This window comes from Macrobrachium rosenbergii, chromosome 7 (assembly GCF_040412425.1).
Source record: "Macrobrachium rosenbergii isolate ZJJX-2024 chromosome 7, ASM4041242v1, whole genome shotgun sequence".
NCBI lineage: Eukaryota > Metazoa > Arthropoda > Malacostraca > Decapoda > Palaemonidae > Macrobrachium > Macrobrachium rosenbergii.
In genome coordinates, this window is record NC_089747.1 from 55,144,799 (window position 1) to 55,166,011 (window position 21,213).

The 21,213-nt window shown below is 33.4% G+C and overlaps 1 long non-coding RNA gene across 3 annotated transcripts in view; it reads right to left on the reverse strand.

Annotated features, from left to right (window-relative positions):
* Positions 1 to 21,213, reverse strand: part of LOC136840538 (uncharacterized) — a 298,523-nt gene that overhangs the window by 35,728 nt on the left and 241,582 nt on the right. The gene's annotated exons all lie outside the window — the stretch shown is intronic.

Below are 21,213 nucleotides of genomic sequence, written 5' to 3' on the forward strand. Positions count from 1 at the left end.
TATTCATGTCCCACGAAACATTATTTCACTCAATACATTATTATTGTTAAAAGCCTTAAGGACTATACGCTGAATTTATAAAGTGAAATAATTCAGTCAAATGCTCCGAAGGCGATGTGACCTCCTTTTCAAACATTATATATCGACCGAAGCTTCATTTTCAGATGCCTCGTTTCCCACACAATAAATTAAGAAACTTTTTTTAATTCATTAACTAAAAAAAAAAACCTTGAATTTTAAGGCAACTGCTAAGCAATGTTATTCTTTTTAGAAAATAAAATACCCCATTTTTCTTTATTTCAAGAAAACGATACACAGCATAACTTCAAGGCAACAATAAAACATTGTTAATTTTCTTAGACAATAGACTACGAACATTTTTGTAATTCATACACTCAAACAAAAAAAACCTAGATCGTCAAGGCAACTGCCAAGACTTGTTATTTTTTTCAGAGAGCATGAGTTAACTGTGTTATGGTCAATGCGCTGGATGGAATATGCATCGTATGTTTTCGTTTGCGGTGAGACCCTGATGTAAAATACTTTTCTTTTTATTAGAAAAGAAACTGTGAAGCTATCACGTGAATTTTCTGTAAGATTAGTGGAAGTTAGTTTTTGGAGGTACCAGCCGCCCGTTATATCAAATTACGAAATACCTGAAAGCGCAAAGAAAACGGTTCTCATACTGGCAGAATTGTTTTTTTCCGATATTTTCAATAAAATACTTTCCGACATCAGGTGAAGTATATGCTGCATTTACTTCTGTGTATAACCATTATATATATATATATATATATATATATATATATATATATATATATATATATATATATATATATATATATATATATATAAATTATATACATATACATATACACACACACATATGTAATACAGGCCTTGCCCATTGTTATTTGGATGTACTATTGAAATTGGATATAATATCTAACTAGATATCCAATAATATTTGGAGCATTAAGTTTTTTTGTAACTTTAATCATAATTATTTTGCTAAATATAAGCATGTTTTGATGAGAACACAGATAGTAACGTAAATAAAAATAATGATAACAGGTTCTTTTGTTCATGTAGCTTTGCTCGCAGGATTCAGTTCACTGCAAAGTGATTTTCCCTCTGCGTTATCCTCATTCCCTTTAAGAGCCGAGATTATCACTAATGGCTGCGATATCATAGCTGGATTTTAAATCAGTGAACATCAGTTTTGTTTATGATTCGCTCATTTTCTCAGTTTCAGGCATTCAGGACGACAGTTAATGATTTTGAAATAGCCGGACATTCAGGATCACAGTTTCTTCGATTTCGTAATATCCGGGGGTATACATTATACAGAAGAAAGTTGTGAAATATAATACGACTTTTAAGAAAGTTAAAACCTTATGACATTAACCGTGATGTCTATAAAATAATCGGCTTGTACTTGGGCGCTCCTTTATATCATTGCAATGAAAGCAGGTATTCGGGATCAAAGAAGCTTGTACTTACTTTTATGTATATATATGTACTTTTGCATTTTTTTTTTTGTATAAACAGTGTTTTTACGTACAAACACTCACTTACTCAGGTTTTTGCAAGTGTGTGAGTGTGTGTGTGTGTATGTGTGTGTGCAGTAAGCAACCAATTTCATAGCCCATGTATTTGTAATGATCGCATTTTTTGCATAAAGAGTCGTATGTTACTCATATCTTTAACAAAAATGGAATAAAATGAAGATTCTTATCCAGCAAACATCTTAACAGCAAAATAAACCCAATTAATTTTGACATAGCTCGTTGGCTATGCCATACTAATGGGGCTCTGCATACTTACATCGCAAATTGTGATACAAAGCCCTAAATACGAGATATGTCTCTACTTTGGTACAGTCTCTCGTTGTCTCTCGTTAGAGACGGAGTTTTGCAATGGGCCCCGGAAGGGATGATGTCGGTGAAGTGAAAATTTTAGTGTAAATTTGTCGTGACTTTTATGACGTCAAATCTTCTAACTGCCATTTGGTACCTTTCATTGTAGTCGCCATAACACATGTTTCATTCTAGAAATTGTCTCACTTTCCACAGAGTATCTTTTAGCAAGCTAAAAAAGGGAATGGAAGGTAACAGAAAGACAGACTTGTAAAGAGAATCAAGCACAGGGTTCCTTTTAACATACTAATAAGCAGATTAAAAGACAGACAGACAGACAGACGTGCAAAGAGAATCGAATGCGGAGCATCTTTGGTGGAGGTATAGTAAAATATCATGTCAAAGAAAAATTTTGAACTGCACTAGAAAAGTCACATGAACTGGTTCTTCAAGAAACCGAACCTCGCATGTTAGTGCATCGAAGGGAATCAAACTTAAAGGGGAAACATGAATATGAAGTACCAATGGAGAATTATCACTGAAGGGGAATTTTATAAATTATTAATGGACCGGTACCGCCGGGTCTCTATCCCTCGACACAGTAACCTCCAACAACTCCAGTTGATGGGGATATCCTTGAAGTAGCGTGAATTGGATATTAAACGACATTTGTAGCTTCATGATTGTATATAAATCATAGTGCGATAAAAATTTAATAACAAGAGCTGCGTGTTCCAAATGTACCAATGAGCTATCATGGTGGAGGTGGGTTAATGCTGAAGCAAGTAAAATTTCCCCGCTCTCGACGGGTAAATAACTTATACCTCTCTTGGTGGCTCAGTGGTTTGACCGACGACTGGAGTTATTGGAAGATAACTGTGTCGAGGGATCGAGACCTGGCGGCACCGATCCCTTTATCACTTATAAAATTCCCCTTCAGTGATAATTCCCCATCGGGAATATTCCCGAAGTAGCGTGAATTAGATTAAACAACATTTGTAGCTTCATGATGATTATATATATATATATATATATATATATATATATATATATATATATATATATATATATATATATATATATATATATATATATATATATATATATATATATATGAGTATATATATATATACACACACGTTTATATTTCATATAAAGGAGACCGAGAGAAACTAAAATACAGAAAAAGACGACAGAATAATAAGTAAAATATAAAAGTTCTTCCTTCGGGTGACCATGGCAATTGAGACTCCATTTCATCCGGAGGGCAATTGGAGCATTGTCACCTGAGGTTGAAAGTTCAGGAAGATATCTTCAACTCCAAACAAGAAGGTGAATAAAAGAAGTAGAAGGAGACAACGATGAAGAATTTAGCTGCCTTTAGAGAAAGTGGGAGTTTCCTAGAAGGCTGGCTGGCTTGTATGACCCATTTTTCGGTCCTTTAGGACTGAATTTTATTCAGTGATTCCAAGTCCATCTTCTGTTATGAAGAGTGGAATTCTAAATATGGGGCAATGCGTCTAATAGTGGCAAGAGTGTGTTTCTTTATCGATCGTCGGGCCATTTAACATATATAAACAAGTCTCCAGTCGAATTACTTTCAATAACTAAGGGGAAAGGAAGCATTCACCTTGGAGAGAGAGAGAGAGAGAGAGAGAGAGAGAGAGAGAGAGAGAGAGAGAGAGAGAGAGAGAGAGAGAGAGAGAGAAAGAAAAGGTGCATATCCAAACCTTCTTTGCATCATGGGATCCCATTTACCTCAGTCTATTACCTTAACTAGGAAAAGATAATAAACAATGATTTCGAATGGCTTGATATTTAGAGGATGCACCGCGAGTGGAAAATACGCCATATTCTGAGCCTGAGTCTCCCGGGAGACTTCTTCGAGTAGTCTCCTCGTTACGTGATTCTCTACAACTCAGGAAATTTTAGGACCCGAAAGTCCGTCTCCCTGGGGATTATATAGCTTTAGCTTCCACGGGGAATTGTGGAGAGGAATATTACTTATGGTTCAATGAAAATCTCTGGAATGGAAGTTCCTGATTAAGAGTCTCTCTGTCTGTCTGTCTGTCTTGTCTCCTTTGAGAAACTGTTACGAATCTGTGTGTGTGTGTGTGTGTGTGTGTGTGTGTGTGTGTGTGTGTGTGTGTATGCCTTAATATTCAGATTATAATTTTGTTCGTATTTTCAGAAATCAAACTACTGTAAATATTAATTTTTTTTAATATCTACGTTAGCAATTTCATGGACAAGGCATAACAACTTCAACAAACTTCTTTTATCTTTCATTAAATTTATAATATGGCGTTCATTTTACCCCTGAAGGCAAGAACCGTCAATGTTATTTACCTAACAGAATTTATATAGATTAGCCTTAGCAGCAGATATTCGGACGAATTAAATGATCGTGCTTTCTTTCCTAAGAAAACAAGACTATGAGCAGAATGATGGGTCTAAAGCAGTAAATGCAGGCTAGCTAGAGAAGTAAAATAGTCATCATCTTTTCGTATACGAACAGTGGCAGGAAGTTTTGAAATATATTTCTTTATTAGTGGAAGAGCTCTGTAAACCTTTCTTATCCTAACACACATCCATGCCTTCTTTTTTTGTCCAATATGAGATTTTCCTCTCACCTTTAAAATTGCATGACCTGCAACACGTCAAAGATTATTGAAACTAAGGTTGAAAACTACTTTTGCCTTTTTTTCATTGTCTAGTTTTTACTTTCATTCCAGAAGATGACCGAATGAACATCCCCATAGTTTTCATCAAGTTTTTTCTCCCTTATTTTTCATCATGTTTTTCCCCACAGTTTTGAAGTTGTTTAATCATACTGGAAGCATACCATAAATTTAGTACATGTAATCTGTGAGATCTGTTTGATGTGTGTGTGCAAGTATATGTGCATGAATGTACAGATGCACTGAAAATTCATGGTAACCGACATGCAGAATATTTGGCTTTAGATTTTTGTGCCTAGATGCTAAACATGGTTGTTATTAAGAATTTAAATATTTGACTGTCATATTCATTATTTATTATAAACGTTTTATAGCTTTCTTGATTGTTTCAAGATGTAAACCAAAAACATGGAATTAAAAAAAGACAAATTCCTAAAAAGTATGAAGCGACAAACTTTCAAATTTCTAACTTATAAAATAAAAACGATATCTAAAGATTCTAAAAAGTAACCAAAAAAATGTTTGCAAAAACACAGGAGAGCTGAGGAAATGGTAGACTATTTTTGTGTTTTCATCGCTGTTGCTTTTTCCGGCGAGGGAGGCAGAAACACGAGAAACCATTTCGTTTTGGAGTTAAATGAAACTTCATATTTTTGCTGTCCTTCAACTCTCGACGGCCCTCCCAGTTTCATGCCTTTGAACACCTTTGAGTCTAGGAATCAAGATAAATATATATACAAATAAAACAAGTAGTTATTTGTTAATATAAACCCGACAAGAACAAAGGACTATCATAGTCGCATATCGCAGTTCGGGCAGACTAAGATGTTACCTTGTACAGTACAATAGTAAGGTTGCCACATACCATGAAAAGTTCAACTTCACGACGCCTTTAAGGAGGCTCACACAATCCTGAAACTGATTCCTTCGTGAGGCAACTGAACTGCATCGTTAACAAAAGGTAAAGACAAGATTGAACTAATAGATCAGCCCCAGTTCATGGCAGCGAACCACAGTAATTTACGATGCTATGAATTTCGAAGAAAGACTCAACACTAACTCAGATCACGAAGTCCCCTGATCCCTTTGTTTGATTCTTTGGCGTGATCTGATTAAGAAATAATGATTCTCACTAATCTGCCAGTTTCATCTGATCCCTTTTTATCCGAGTACGCCGATGACGTGCTGATTCTCAGTCCTTGAACAATGATTTGAATTCCGGGAATTTAATCAAGTGCTCTTCACGTGCTGTCGTTATACTTTCGAATGTATCGGAATTGAAGCGGAATTAAGGGAACTAGCTGGATGTGTTTTTTGATGTGAAATGAACTACCTCTACCGGATCCATTGTATATTTGCATTTATAGATAGTAGCATGTATAATTTATATATTTATACAAATTTACATTACTTGCTTTAAAATTCTGAATTTATATTTGTATTACTCTCTGTTGATTACACTCAGACGATATTTAAAACTATCTCTGCATTTTAAGTTTCTTGTAAAAACTGGTTTACGCTGAATACTTTGAACAATATATATATATATATATATATATATATATATATATATATATATATATATATATATATATATATATATATATATATATATATACATATACATATACATATATATATATAATATATATATATATAAATATATGTATATATATATATATATATATATATATATATATATATATATATATATATATATATATATATATATATATATTTTTTTTTTTCAATTTTTTTATCACTCATCAAGTATCTGCGCTTAGCAGCATTATGCTTAAAATAAAGCGGTGGTCTTTTAACCTTTATCCAGTTCTCATATGAGTACATCATGCATATTACACAAACATACACACACACGTGTGTGTGTGTGCAATATGCATGATGTACGCATATGAGAACCGAACAGAGTTTAAAAGGTGTGTGTGTGTGTGTGTGTGTGTGTAATATGCATGATGTACGCATATGAGAACCGAATAGAGTTTAAAAGACCAATTTATTTTAAGCATAATGCTGCTAAGCGCAGATACTTGATGAGTTCAGCAGCTATTGATATTCATTCTAAATTGATAAGGTAATTATCGACTGAACCTGAGCCTGTTTGCAATTCAAACAATACTTGACTACTTATTCCTTTTCCTGCTGAAAGTAGTTTGACGTCTTCACTGATGGTGGTGGAAGGTTCCACCTCAATTCCCCTCCTTCATCCTGACTTATTCCTGGTTTAGATCTCTAATGAGGAAGGGTTGAATTTGAATCTAAAATTAAGATTAGAGAGAAGAGAAGGCAAATATTTTTCGCTGTGAAGGTCCAGATATTTCCTGTACAGATTTCCTTCGGTAAGTCCTTGAGGAGTGGTCTGAAATTATTACGATTATGATGAGGATGATATTTCTATTGATTACATTCTAGGTCCTTGTTATAATTTTGTTTTATTCGCCGTCATTATATGAGTCAACATGTGATTGCCAAACATCTTTAACAGAAAATTTACTATTATGAATATCGGACATAGGCGTTTGCTGTTCATAACACTAGTATCAGCAAGGGTGACAATAAAAAAAAAAGGGTTGCAAGTAAAAACGAGTGTCATTTACAACGGTTATCTTTTGTGCTTGGAAATGAGAGTATATCGAAGACTTTTTATTTTGTGATGTCAGCCGGTAACACATTTGGCACTTATTTGCTAAATTCGGATTATTTTTTTTTTTTTATGATTTGGACACTGTCAGTAAATATTACACTTGTGGCGACAATTTCTCTCTCTCTCTCTCTCTCTCTCTCTCTCTCTCTCTCTCTCTCTCTTTCCATGAATTTTGTTCATGTTCTTTTACTTTTTCTTTCATTTGTGGATCGACCTCATTTTCAGCAAATACTAATTGATATTGTGAATTATCAGTTTATAACTTCGTAACTCTCTTAAAGATTACTCTTATTAAAATTAAAACTTCGATTACTACAACTATCGACTTTGTGTGTAGAGGTACCAAGGTATCCAGGTACCCTAAGAAAAGCAATGAAAAGAGAGGATACATTTGTTCAACTAATTGTCATAAATGAAAATATTGTTCTCTCGAGGTGACGTCCAAAAAAATAGAACTCGACGTGACAAGGAACTGAGGCTTCTCGCCCGTATATACAATAAATCCCATCTTTGCAATAGAGCTGACGTGTGTCTTAAAAACCAGATGATGCCCAGAAGCTGCCAGCTAGCCGCTTCGCTCATTCCTCGTTCCAGAATTATTCGCCAAACTGGAACATAATGCCTGATTAAACGAAGGCTGAAATTCAGCAGCGTTTTCTCAGTACATTTGCCCATAAGTCGACAAATGTTTTAGTAACTCAGAGAAGGCTCTCTCTCTCTCTCTCTCTCTCTCTCTCTCTCTCTCTCTTATTTATTCATTCCATTCTTTCGATTTTTCCTATTCATTCCTGCTAATACTGATGTAAATAAACAACTCACAACCTTCCAAATTATTCATATCTTGCTACTCTTTTACAACTTAATAAAACCTGGAGCTTTTCGTAGTTCTTTCTACTTTCAATGTATATTTTCATTCATTTCTTATATCATTTATTGATATAGCAAGAAATAGTATTTCCCCAGAAAAAACTATACCTGTAAAACATATAACTAACTGAATTTCTTTATTCATATTAACTTATGGCAAAGCAAAAGCGTTGATCTTAGATTTACGTTTCGTTTTTTTCTTTTTAGCTACGGACATTTTTTGTTCATGGGACTTAATTTCTTAAAAATCAGAGTCAGTTTATAAAACTTAATACTTTTTCCTCCTTGATATAATGCTAATGATTCTAATATGCATACTCGTATGAAATCACGAAAACACTTATACGCAATTGTTTACATCAATATAAAGGTTGCTATTTTTTCCTTGGAATAAAGGTTACTATTATCTTCCTATCCTGTATACGGAACTTCAATTTATAATTGAATTTTCCATCATCGCCATTTTCTTTAAATGGTTTTTGGCAATATTTCCACATTATTTTTAGTGGAACCATCCTCCAGCCTTAACCAATAACCTTTCTTTTGTGTCCCCGATCTGTACACAAGAGCCAGTTCCAATTAACATTTTTTTCACTTCGTTCCATTTTTGTTTTATTTCCCTTTGTAACATTTTTGCGTGACGACAACAGTCTTTTTCCTGTAGTTTTCGTTATTCATGGTTCGGGTTTTTCTTGTATCATCAGGTTGTTTTCCTTTTACTTCCCCTCTACTGTGTCTGCGTCGCCTTTCATCACGAGAGATGAGACCAGAACACAATTACTCTTTGTTCTCTGTTATGTATTTATTTCTTTGCGTTCTCGTTCATGCTCCGAGATAACATTCCAAATGTAGAATTGAAATTGTGATTCACTCCACTTCATAAAATATAAGAAACTACACACACACACACATAAACACACACACACACACACACACACACACATATATATATATATATATATATATATATATATATATATATATATATATATATATATATATATATATATATATATATAGAATATTTGCTAAAATAGTATTTCCTTATATAAAAAAAGCGTGATTCCTCAAGCTACCTCTCTGTGGTTTGATTAGGCATTGTGGATATAAACCATATAACACTTAAGTAAAAGGCAGAGGTGCTCTCATACATGACTTTAAAGGACTCATTAGAATACAAAATAGGTATTTTTATTCAAGTAAGTGGAATTTTACATATAAGCAATACAAAAAAGAAGGATAACTGTTTTTGAGAATTGCTTTTATGTATTATATATTAATGAGATTTCTGAAGTTGTATTCACTCGTGACTTTACAAACTACAAAAATTCAAGAATTGTTATTATAAATTATGGGCATTCATTCACTAACGTGATAGTGGATAGAAATATGTATACAAATACACACACACATATATGTACAGTATATATATATATATATATATATATATATATATATATATATATATATATATATATATATATATATATATATATATATATATATATATATATATATATATATATATATATGACTGCATGAAATATTTTCTGTTAAAACAGAATTCCATGTAATAAAAGGAGTCCTTAAAAATGCCAAAAGGCAGAAAGTTAATGCTATAATTTTTGGAGAACAACTGTCTTCCTAGACAGGCAAGTCGAGGGAGACGGCTGTTCTCCGAAATATATAGCATTAACTTTCTACCATTTAGCATTTTTATGGGGTCCTTTTATTATTATGAGTATTATTATTATTAGTATTATTATTATCATTATTATTATTATTATTATTATTATTATTATTATTATTATATATGTGTGTGTGTGTTTGTGTGTGTGCCCGCTTAGAGCTGATCTGAATATGTCCATAAAAAATAGTCGGAAATGGCCATGAGCATGTAATCATAAAAGCTACAGTGACCAGGAACACGGAAACGAACGCAGTCACGAATTAATAAAAAGCAAATATTAATCGTTCAGATCAATATGCGCTCCAAAGTGCCCTGCAATAAGCTGTCTATTTTCCTGCCCAGATAAATACGCTGTTTATCCGGACGTGCAATCATTTAAATGGAAAATTCTAAATTCATCAGGCTCTGAACGGTATTGAAGGCCTATTAACGGGATATGATTCAGATTTATCCTGACACTGATATGACTGACGACCTCTTTAATACATGAAATAATCTAGTAGAAATGCTTATTATTATTTATAACGATCGAATAGTAGTGTGAGGAGAGAAAGGACGGATAAGAGTCACCTTGAGGCCAGCACCGACTCTGCGAATTATTCAGTGTAATTTGTAGTTATGCCCATTATTATTATTATTATTATTATTATTATTATTATTATTATTATTATTATTATTATTATTATTATTATTATTATTATGCTGAACCGTATGAAGTCGATCCTTTGGTGTCGGCGATTTCTTTTGTACAAAAAATATTTTCGACCTCTAAGATATCCTTTTTAAAAACTTCATAATTCTCAGCATTTTCATCAGCAGAACCTGGGAAGCAGATACAATCCCGGCAGGGTGACAGGCATAAACGAATTCTATTTTCGTCCTCTTCATTAAGACGAAACCTTCCTCCGTCTATTTTCTCTCTTTCTATTTTAGTTCCCCTCATCTGCAGTCACTCTCCTCTCCAGACGACGTCCATCAAACATTACGTCGGTCTTCATTGTCATGGAACCGCCCGTCGTGTCTCAGGAATGGAAGAAGAGGAACAACGTTCGCACAGCCACCGTTTGTTTCCTGTGTAGGATTTTTGCCGTCATTTGGGACTGAATGCTCAAAGAGCGAACGGGAGCTCAGCTCTGTGTTCGCTTCTGCTGCGCACTACACATTAGCCCTTCTTTTTTTTAGGTTCTAGAGTGGGTTCCTCTGGGACTTTTCAATGTCTTCAGTGGATACTAACTCCTTAGGGTATTATGTACAAACGCTTCTAATGTTAATTTATCTTGCGTAGAAGCACACACAACACTATAAACAGAGCCTCATATGTGTTTAAAGTGCACACACACACACACACACACACACACACACACACACACACATATATATATATATATATATATATATATATATATATCATTGTCAAAAGTTTTTCCAAGATTTTGTAAAAAATAATTCCTTCGTTATTAATAAACTCCAATTACTATCATAGCCTCAGAACAAATTATTATATCCTCCTAACCACGTGGTATAATGGACAGATGATTACCAACTGTATGAATAATCGCACTCTAATAAAAAAAAATAAGACACGGACTAACACTCATGCATTGGTTAATTAACCTTTCGTTTTGCAAACATGTTTTAAAGAATGCCCGTTCCCTTCTTTACTTCTGCCTGACCCTGTAGTGAAGAGACACGCCGTGCAGAAAGTTCAAGTACCGAGCCCCTGACAATGCGGGAACTTCCGACGGACATCGAAAGGCGAAAACAAAACGGTCGTCAGTTCAGGTGACGCCAGCCAAGGGGACTTTTCAACGTGACAGTGTCACCCAACTCGCACGCCAGCGTCGATCCCAAAGAAGAATCAGCTGACTTCGCATTATTGCCATCAAGTCTTCAACTGCCTCGAGAGAAGAAGACAATTGGAACGAGTTTCAGACTCAAGTGTCAGAAGTCCTGAAGAAGCGTCGGATGCCATTACCAGTCTCGAATAAAGATGAAAGCACCTGCCAAACGATAAGCAGGTTTTGAGTCCCTGAATTCTTTCGGTTATGAAGGTGCCGTTGTGTTTTTGTATTTATCTGTAGGTCACTGATGAATCAGGATATTGGAACAGACATAGGAACGCATACACGCGCGCGCGAGCGTTCACATAAACAAACACACACATATTTACACGGAACAGAAATAAATTTCTGACTCACACTGAAAGACCTGGGTTCCATCCTGATGTGAGTCAGGAATTTATATAACATCAAATATGAATAACACTATGGCTTAACAGTATGTGTTTATTTAGCTATCGATCGACATACTGACAAGCAGAAAGAGAAATGTTGTTTTATACTAGATTTCGCAACTCGCTAAGACGCCATAGACTCAATGTCCAGAAAAGGGATTCCACCTTTTCAGTTTTCTGCAAAAGAAAACTACTATGCCAGCTTTGTCTGTCCGTCCGCAATTTTTCTGTCCGCCCTCAGATCTTAAAGCCTACTGTGGCTAGAGGGCTGTAAATTGGTATGTTGATCATCCACCTCACAATCATCAAACGTACTAAATTGCAGCCCTCTAGTCTCAGTAGTTTTTGTTTTATTTAAGATTAAATTTAGCTATAATCGTGCTTCTGGCAACGATATAGGCTAGGCCACCACCGGGCCGTGGTTAAAGTTTCATGAGCCGCGGCTCATACAGCATTATACCGAGACCACTCAAAGATAGATTTATTTTCGGTGGCCTTGATTAGACGTTGTACAGAAAACTCGGCTGAGCCGAAGAAACTTCGGCGCATTTTAACTTGTTTCTTTCGTCATGGAAAATTTTAGCCTACCCAAACATTTGAGACTCTGTGCTACAGGCTTACATGGCAACGTGTCAAAGAGACTCCTCTCCAAATAGGAATGTTTTGATGGTATAAACATTCTGAATCCTCGGAAATACAGACTAAGGTTTCCGGACCATATCTCGAGAGTATCTTACAAGGTTTCAGACGGCCTTTGCTCACGGAAAACGTCATTGTCAGAAGTTTGCAACGGGAAAACACAAGTTGTTATGAACGTGAACACTTTACAATGTTCTCTCAACCAAACTATTGGGACAATCCCACTTTCATAAGAATGAACGTTATCACTAAGAGACGGACAAAGGGACCCCTCGTTCATCTTGGAAATTTCCGAATGCAGCGCACCGAAGTCTTTGCAGAGTAAGTGAAATGCTGGATGGAACCGAATTTACTCAATCTTCTGTATGAACATGAATGAGTCCTGCTATTTCTCAATTCTGAGAAACAGCAAACTTTTTTAAAAAAGGATTTCTCTTAACACAATAGTGGTCATTCCTTGGTATATGAACCTTCCCTGAGCACAATAACTGAGACAATTCGCCGTAGGGTTCAGCTCAACTTGGGCTTTTTTATTCATATATGTTTTGCAAAATAGTTACTGTGGAAATAAGCTAGGAACGGGCTCAAAATTCGTTTCATAACAAAGATATGAATTTTGAAAATTCTTCATCATGGTCAAGCATTAATGAACAATCTCCACCATTAGCTTAATTGTTGAGATACCCAATTAATAATATTTTCTTTCAATAGCAATAGGACGCATTTAGCGCTGTAACCCAGACGCTTCTAATCACCTTGATTTTAACTCTCAATTATCACGAACCTAAGCATTTCAGCACTAAATATCAGGTACAAAAGCAGTAATACTCGGAAAATGATTACAATGGTGACAAACTGGCAGAGCATTACTGATGTGCATCAAAAACTAATTTGGCTCCATTTAAAAGTACAGATTCATGTATTTTTTTTTATAGAGACACGACCATGAACATTACCTGCTGAAACACTGTTTGACGGAAGTAAATATCATTCACAGATATGTTTGATTTCCTTACCATGCTAATATACAGGTAAGGATTCGACCTACCTACCCAGCGAACTTGAGTCACACAATGGCTTTCACATTTACCTGATCCTATTGAATGTGTGTATTGTTTTTCTTGCTATAAGATATGAGAAGGATTTTTTTAAAGACGTGCATATTATAAATAGACAATATTAGCATTAAAGTAAGACTGAAAGGCCAAGTACCTTTAAAGAACTAAGGAAGGCCACCGTCCTGAAAATGTACTGATAAAAAATAGGGAGAGGACAGAATGACAGAAATGTTTCTTAACCCTCACTGAAACATTTCGGTTTCCCTTAGAAAGGGAGACTCTCGTTAATATCCCTCTTTTTCCTAAAGATCCTCGCTTTAAAACGAGGTGCTCTTGGCAAATTGTGTGTGTGTGTGTGTGTGTGTGTGTGTGTGTGTGTGTGTGTGTGTGTGTGTGTGTGTGTGTGTGTGTTAAGGGAGAGGCTGGAAGCATGAAGATAGTTCCCAATGACAAGGGGGAGCTGGGTGTATATCTACCATGTCACGAATTGGGCCAGAGAAAATTCCAAAGTTAAAGACCAATAGGAATAGCCTCTTTAATAATTGGCTTTCTCATCTGAGTGCAGCTCCTGAGTGAGTAGTGGATGTCATTAGGGTATTTTGCAATATTCAGTTAACTCAAAATTATCAAAGTAGTTACTTCTTGTAAACAGAATTGGTGAGGATCAGGAATCGCTTATTGAAGGTATGTCTGTCAGGCAGTATCTAATCAGATACTGACAGAATGACATTTGCTTTGTTGATTTAAATTTCTAATGGCAGTTTTGCCGACAATTTCCCAAGTACCCTCACCATGTAAGACATATTTTCATGATATAATACTTTTTTGCTTCTACTTTTTATCTGAAAATACATATTTTCCCTTTTCGGAGTGTTTAGACATTATTTTTATTCTAGTTTAAGATCGCTTTTCGGACCATTTATAAGACAAACTTTGAACTGTGTCATAAGGTCATAATGAGATACAACATTTCTTAATAACTCAATTTCTCTAGGGATGCTGGTGCAGTCATTGCAAAATAAGAACAGGACTACGATCACAGTTTCATATTTTCTTTTTTAACCATACGCCTTTTCTGCCTTAGAACAAGTTGACACTGAAAAACGGAAAAACTTTTGGATTCTTTGTAAGTCTCAAGGGGTGAAGCTATTAGACCCAAGTCATTTTCCTGAACCATCAGATGCTGGTGCCCATTTACAGCTGGGTGAACCGGTGAGCGTCAGACCTGGAACAATTCACAGGCGTGGCAAACATAAGTCGAGATCTGCACCACTCAAACATATAGTCTACTTCAGCTAAATACTTCTTTCTCTAATAATTTTTTCCTTGTAATGTTTTTTTTTATAGTTGAGACAAGTTCATATGTCAGATTAAACGAAGATCCATGCTCTAGATAAATTTCACGGCAAATTCTGCTCCAGGTTTCTATTTGAACTGTAAGTGGCGTTGTAGGTTGAGAGGAAACGGTCCTTGACGTGTCGAACATAAATATATGGCTTAGGGTCAGGACGTTCGACAAATATTGTGGTTTGCTTGCTCCACATGCAAACTTCAACAGACGTCTGTCCAGAATAGGTGCTACGCTGATTCTCATGCACTGTGATTATAGGTCCAAAAATTACATTTCTTTAATGGCCTTTATTTCATTTGGTTAATAGTCTTTAATGATTGTTTCTAAAGGGAACGTTATAAAAATTAAGGCATTTTATATATTTTAAATTCAAAAGAAATCACTTTTTACGCTTTTAAAGAAACAAAAATTCTTTGCCAGACTTTTTTTCTTCGCACATGTAAAAGTGTTTTGAGATGTTTTAAGGCAGTTCGTATTCGAAGAATAATTATTCCTGAATGCAACGCTCTCAAGAGTGTAACTAATTCATAGTTTCCAGGAATATATCCTAGAGTTGATTTCCCCTTTAATATGCATAACTTGGCTGTCATGCTGTTGTTATTAGTAACACTGAGACGACTACACTGTCACTAAAGTTTCACGTGAAATAATTCTGACAGAATGAAAGGATTAATTGTAAATATTCCTCAAGTCATTGTAAAAAGAATACATTTGGGTTTATTTACTTTATAAAATATTTGTATCACGAAAATAATGCCCTTAAAATCATTTAATCTGAGTCCCTAGAAATAATTTGCCTGTTAATATCTTCTTGCAATGAATTTAGTTATTTAATTTTATGTTTTTATTTGTTAATTTTTAGTTTACGTGTTTACTAATAACTGATCTCTTCCTTCTGTGTTTCGTGTTATTTCCTGTAATGTCTTTAAAATGAACACCATATTCTTTGCAAGCTTGAATTTCAAGTCAGTCGCCACTCTACGTTTGTCCTATATGAAGAGATTTTATCTGCTGAATAATAATAATAATAATAATAATAATATATAATAATACATACACAATAATAATTCTGTTTTTGTCAAAGCGTTTCTCAAACGGCCGTCGAGATAATAGATAACTATTATTTGTATTTATATAAGAACAGATTCTTACGAACTTCCTGACGGGTTTAAATGACAGAATGTTTTAAAAGAATTGTATAATTATGTATAATTATCTATCTATCTATCTATTTATATGTAAATATTAATATATATATATATATATATATATATATATATATATATATATATATATATATATATATATATATATATATATATATATATATATATATATATACTCTGTGTGTGTATGTGTGTGTGTATGTGGTAAGAACAATGTATTTTCTTTAGCAAAAAAACAAATAGGCTTTTGAAACTTTTCTCCATTTAAAAGGAATAATACTCTCTATTCCATCAAAGCCTTATGGCGTTAGCTGATGTTTTAAATTTCTCCTCCCATTTCTGGCCCTCCGCTCCTCGCCAAAGGGATTCGAATTCCCTCGAGTTTGTTCAGATACCTTTCGGTTTGTGTCATGGCATTCGAACACTTTTCCCTCTTTTATTTTTCAATTCTCTTTTATGTCAGGTAGAGTAAGACAAGTGCAGATTGGCTGGTTTCTCCCGCGTACTGCTGGTCCAGATTTCAGTCTTTTCTGTTTTCCGATGGCAGGACGGAAATAGATGACCGTGATTACGTTTCGATTTGTTATTCATCCCTGGATTTGTTAGGATGTGAGAGAAAATCAGGTTCCGATGAGAATTTATAAGTTCGTTATATATATATATATATATATATATATATATATATATATATATATATATATATATATATATATATATATATATATATATATATATATATATATATATATATATATATATATATATATATATATATATACATATATACATATATACATAATATATATATATATATATATATATATATATATATATATATATATATATATATATATATATATATATATATATATATATATATATATACTTTATGGATGCATGCATAATATATATACATATTATATATGTATATATATAAAATATATACATAATCCCCTAAAATATGAACAGTTTCTTTAAAATATATTAGCGTTTATTCTTATCAGAAGCTCGCAAGAATCTATTTTAAAATGACGAGACAGTAATCTGCTCATAATGAAACTTATTTATTCTAAATTCCATTGTCATCGGTTACTCATTGTGCTTATCAATGCGGAGAAGTAAGTCCACTACGGAGGACTAGATGAATGGTTGACTTTACAGATCTACATTTTTATATATGATTAGGATTATTTGGCAATTTTTACTGAGGCTGTTTCCATTCTTTGATTTAGGGAGCGAAGAACAATTATAAGTAGGCCTACATATATGATTCACTATCCATTTTTATTAACATCATTTATACTTCTACTAGTAATAGTAAAACTTTTCGTTATTTGTTAAAGCCTTTAATATCTCTAGCTGCTGTCCACAAAATTGAATTTCTATGTGGAAAATGAATGTACTGAGCAGGAATGCTGGAGAAACCCGTAAGTTAAATCGCCCAAACCTTCTGTTGGAGACAACGCAATGGTGAACCGTCTGTATTGGAAGGCGGTGTCCATATGTTTAACGCTGGTCCTAGGACTACCTTTCACACCTCATTACACTTAAGGCAAAGCTCCTTAAGTATAAGACCAGCTTACTAAAGGGCAGAGAAAATGGTTATGTGAATACCTAATGCAAGGCAGCTATTAGACTGCGCAGTTTGAGATAATCAACAAAATACCAATAAAATCCCGAGAAATTAATTACATTAAGGGTTTATCTGTTACCCTCAAGATCAAATCTATAAATGGATTTAAAATATTAGTACTAAAAAAATGCATATTCAACAATGATGTTGGTTACGTGTTGACAGAAAAGAGAACATATAAGCAAAATGAAAATACAAGAAATTTCATGAATCCTTTATCATCGGATCAAAAGTCTAAAATAATCAAGTAAAATTCTCCCTTCATTAAAATGATTCTATCAATTTTCTCCCTAATGGCCTTCTTCTTCAAAAAATTATGGTAGATCTTCCATTTTACTCACTAGAGTACAAATACTATCATGTGGTAAAAACAAAACAATATATATATATATATATATATATATATATATATATATATATATATATATATATATATATATATATATATATATATATATATATATATATATATATATATATTCGTGTGTGTGTGTGTTTTGTGTGTGTTAGTTTAATCCAAAAGTACTCTTTGCTCAACCTTAATTTAAAATGAGAAAAACAACTTATGTTTTTTTTTTTTTAAATCTTCCTTTCTCTGACTTCTGCAATTACTCAATTCATACCTCTGAAATATGTTGCACAAGAAAAAGCCATTTTTAATTCAAAACTTCTTTCTGTTTTGTTCTGTCTTTACATAACTCTCTTATATGTAACACGAACTCATGGGACCCTGGGGATTTTCTACCAATGTTTTCCTGTTAAGTCATGGTAAGAGAACGTGCTCAAGCCCAGCCATGAGATGGTTCTAAAATATGAAAACAGTTACCGGGACGATAAATATGATTTATTTTCCAGCTGTGTATAAAGAGTGCACTTTTGCTTTTCCTGTTTGACGTCGAAAAATTAGTGTTGCAATTTCAGACAATGTGACAACAAGGTTCCATAATTATTTGACTTGACTAATAAAATTGCGCATCATTTTATTAAGAAAACAACCCATGAAATAAAAAGAGAATAACTGATTAACCTAAGCATTATACATCTACTAGGAGAGTTCACCAGCAGCGCGTCAAGCACCCCAAATACTCGGGGAAACCCATATAGATCTTGTACTTAGTCTCCTTCCTCCGCCCAATGCAAAAAATCAAGGAAACTAGAAAGAATAGAAGTGATGACTCAGTAAAGTTAGTTAAGAAAATTATGATAAAAACGAAGAATAATGATGAAGACTGAGTCTTCAGTATTTCGTAAGAAACTTAGAATTGCGAACTGCAGCCAAGAGCAATAGATAATATAAAGTACAAACTATATTGATAAAGTCATAACATGATAAATAGATACAGAAAGGTAATCATGAAAAAAATCTTATTACTTGCATACAGAAAATAAATCCTAGCATAAAATCGAATTTTCGTCTATGTCTAATAAAAGAGTTTGATGGCTAATTCAAATATAATTAAATAAAAGACAGGGACGAAATAGCAGTTATTTTTAGCCAAATGTTATTGGAATAATTTTCTGTACTTTCACTTTGGTGTATTCCGGTTCTTTGCAACAAAATCGGAATGGTAAGGCAAAGAGGTACCTAACATTTACAGTGAAAAGAGACGTAGGTGGATATGAATATAAATATGTACTCAAACGCGTAACACACCAATAATAGACACACACACACACACACACACACACACACACACACACACACATACATATATATATATATATATATATATATATATATATATATATATATATATATATATATATATATATATATATATAATAAAACAGATCCTACAACTAAAATTAACTTGGATCCAGCTCATGGGGTATTTCTATTTCTAAAATTTTATGTGGTGAATTATTAGAAAAATAACAATTACAATTATTGTTTTTCAGAAATTGCCTCACTAATTCAAACCTTTATAACGTCAGCACCACAAGACAATTCCAATAACGCTTTTTTAAGCCTTTGTTCAGAAAAAATTAGGTTATGAAATTTATGCGATTTCTGAGTCAGATCAAATGATCATAAGTTCGTTTCTTGTCCCACTCTAATTAGAACGTATCCGTCAGAGAGATGATAAAAAGCCATTTCATTAATCTCCATAATATTTTAGATATATACTGTATGTATTATATATATATGTATAATATATATATATATATATATATATATATATATGCATATGCATACATACATATATATATATATATATATATATATATATATATATATATATATATATATATATATATATATATATATATATATATATATATATATATATATATATATATATATATATATATATATATATATATTCTTATGTTGTGGTTTTCATAATGCAGTAATCTCCCATGTGTATGTGTGAGTTGTTGTATAACTGTATGATTTTGTATTCAGATACGCATATACCGTAAAAGAGTTAGCGTAAGTAAAAATGATTGTCTGTATGGTTTATAAAAAGGGACTTATGCGTGGGCAGAGAGAGAGACAGAGAGCCGTTGTTCGTTGTGTAGGGGCGCAATTTGTTTAGTCAGTATTCAAAACTGCTTAAGAAATGCATTCCTATCACCTTCTCGGATGACTCCATTAGTGTACAAGGTGTTATGGGACTCGATCAAAACACTGTTGGGTGGAAAATTCCATTACGAAAGTTGCCTAACGTCATTCAGAATTTTATATGAAACGATGTTTTCCATTCTTAATATAATAACCAGAGATTCTCTTGTTCTGAAACTATGTAATAATAAGTATTATTATTAACTGTAATTCAACTTTGTCTCTAATTATCGTTTTTAAAGATTTTTTTAAAATAGAGATCTTGTCTAGAACCTGTTCACACATCTGACCCACCACCCATCTGCGTATGGACACCCATACAATTTTAAAGAAGGGTCACTCAGAGACCAAAAGCATTGCTGAAGGAGATGCGCTCTCCCTCTCTCTCTCTCTCTCATTTTAAAGCCTAACTCTTGTTGTAACGCAATTGATATTTTGGTAGACGATGGTCGCTCATATCCTTTAACTGTTTAATTCCTTAGTAAATGTGTCTGAGTTATCTGAACAGTGTATTCTGTTATGTGTGTATGTAACGACGCCTGGTTAAAAACACGAAGCAATTTGGTACCAAGGTATTGTAACATAATTATTGGTTTTTAGTGCACTAAAATAATATTTACAGTGGTTATATGTGAAGATACCTTTTCACTTTTTTTTTTCCGTGTTATATGTTTTATGCTTTATCTTTTGAAGAATTTTTCTTTTATACATACATGCGGTGTGCTTGCTATTGCCTTAATTTTTGCTTTACATTTTTGATATTTAATTTTTTTAGATTATATTTCTGTGTCTTTGTATCCATTTTTAC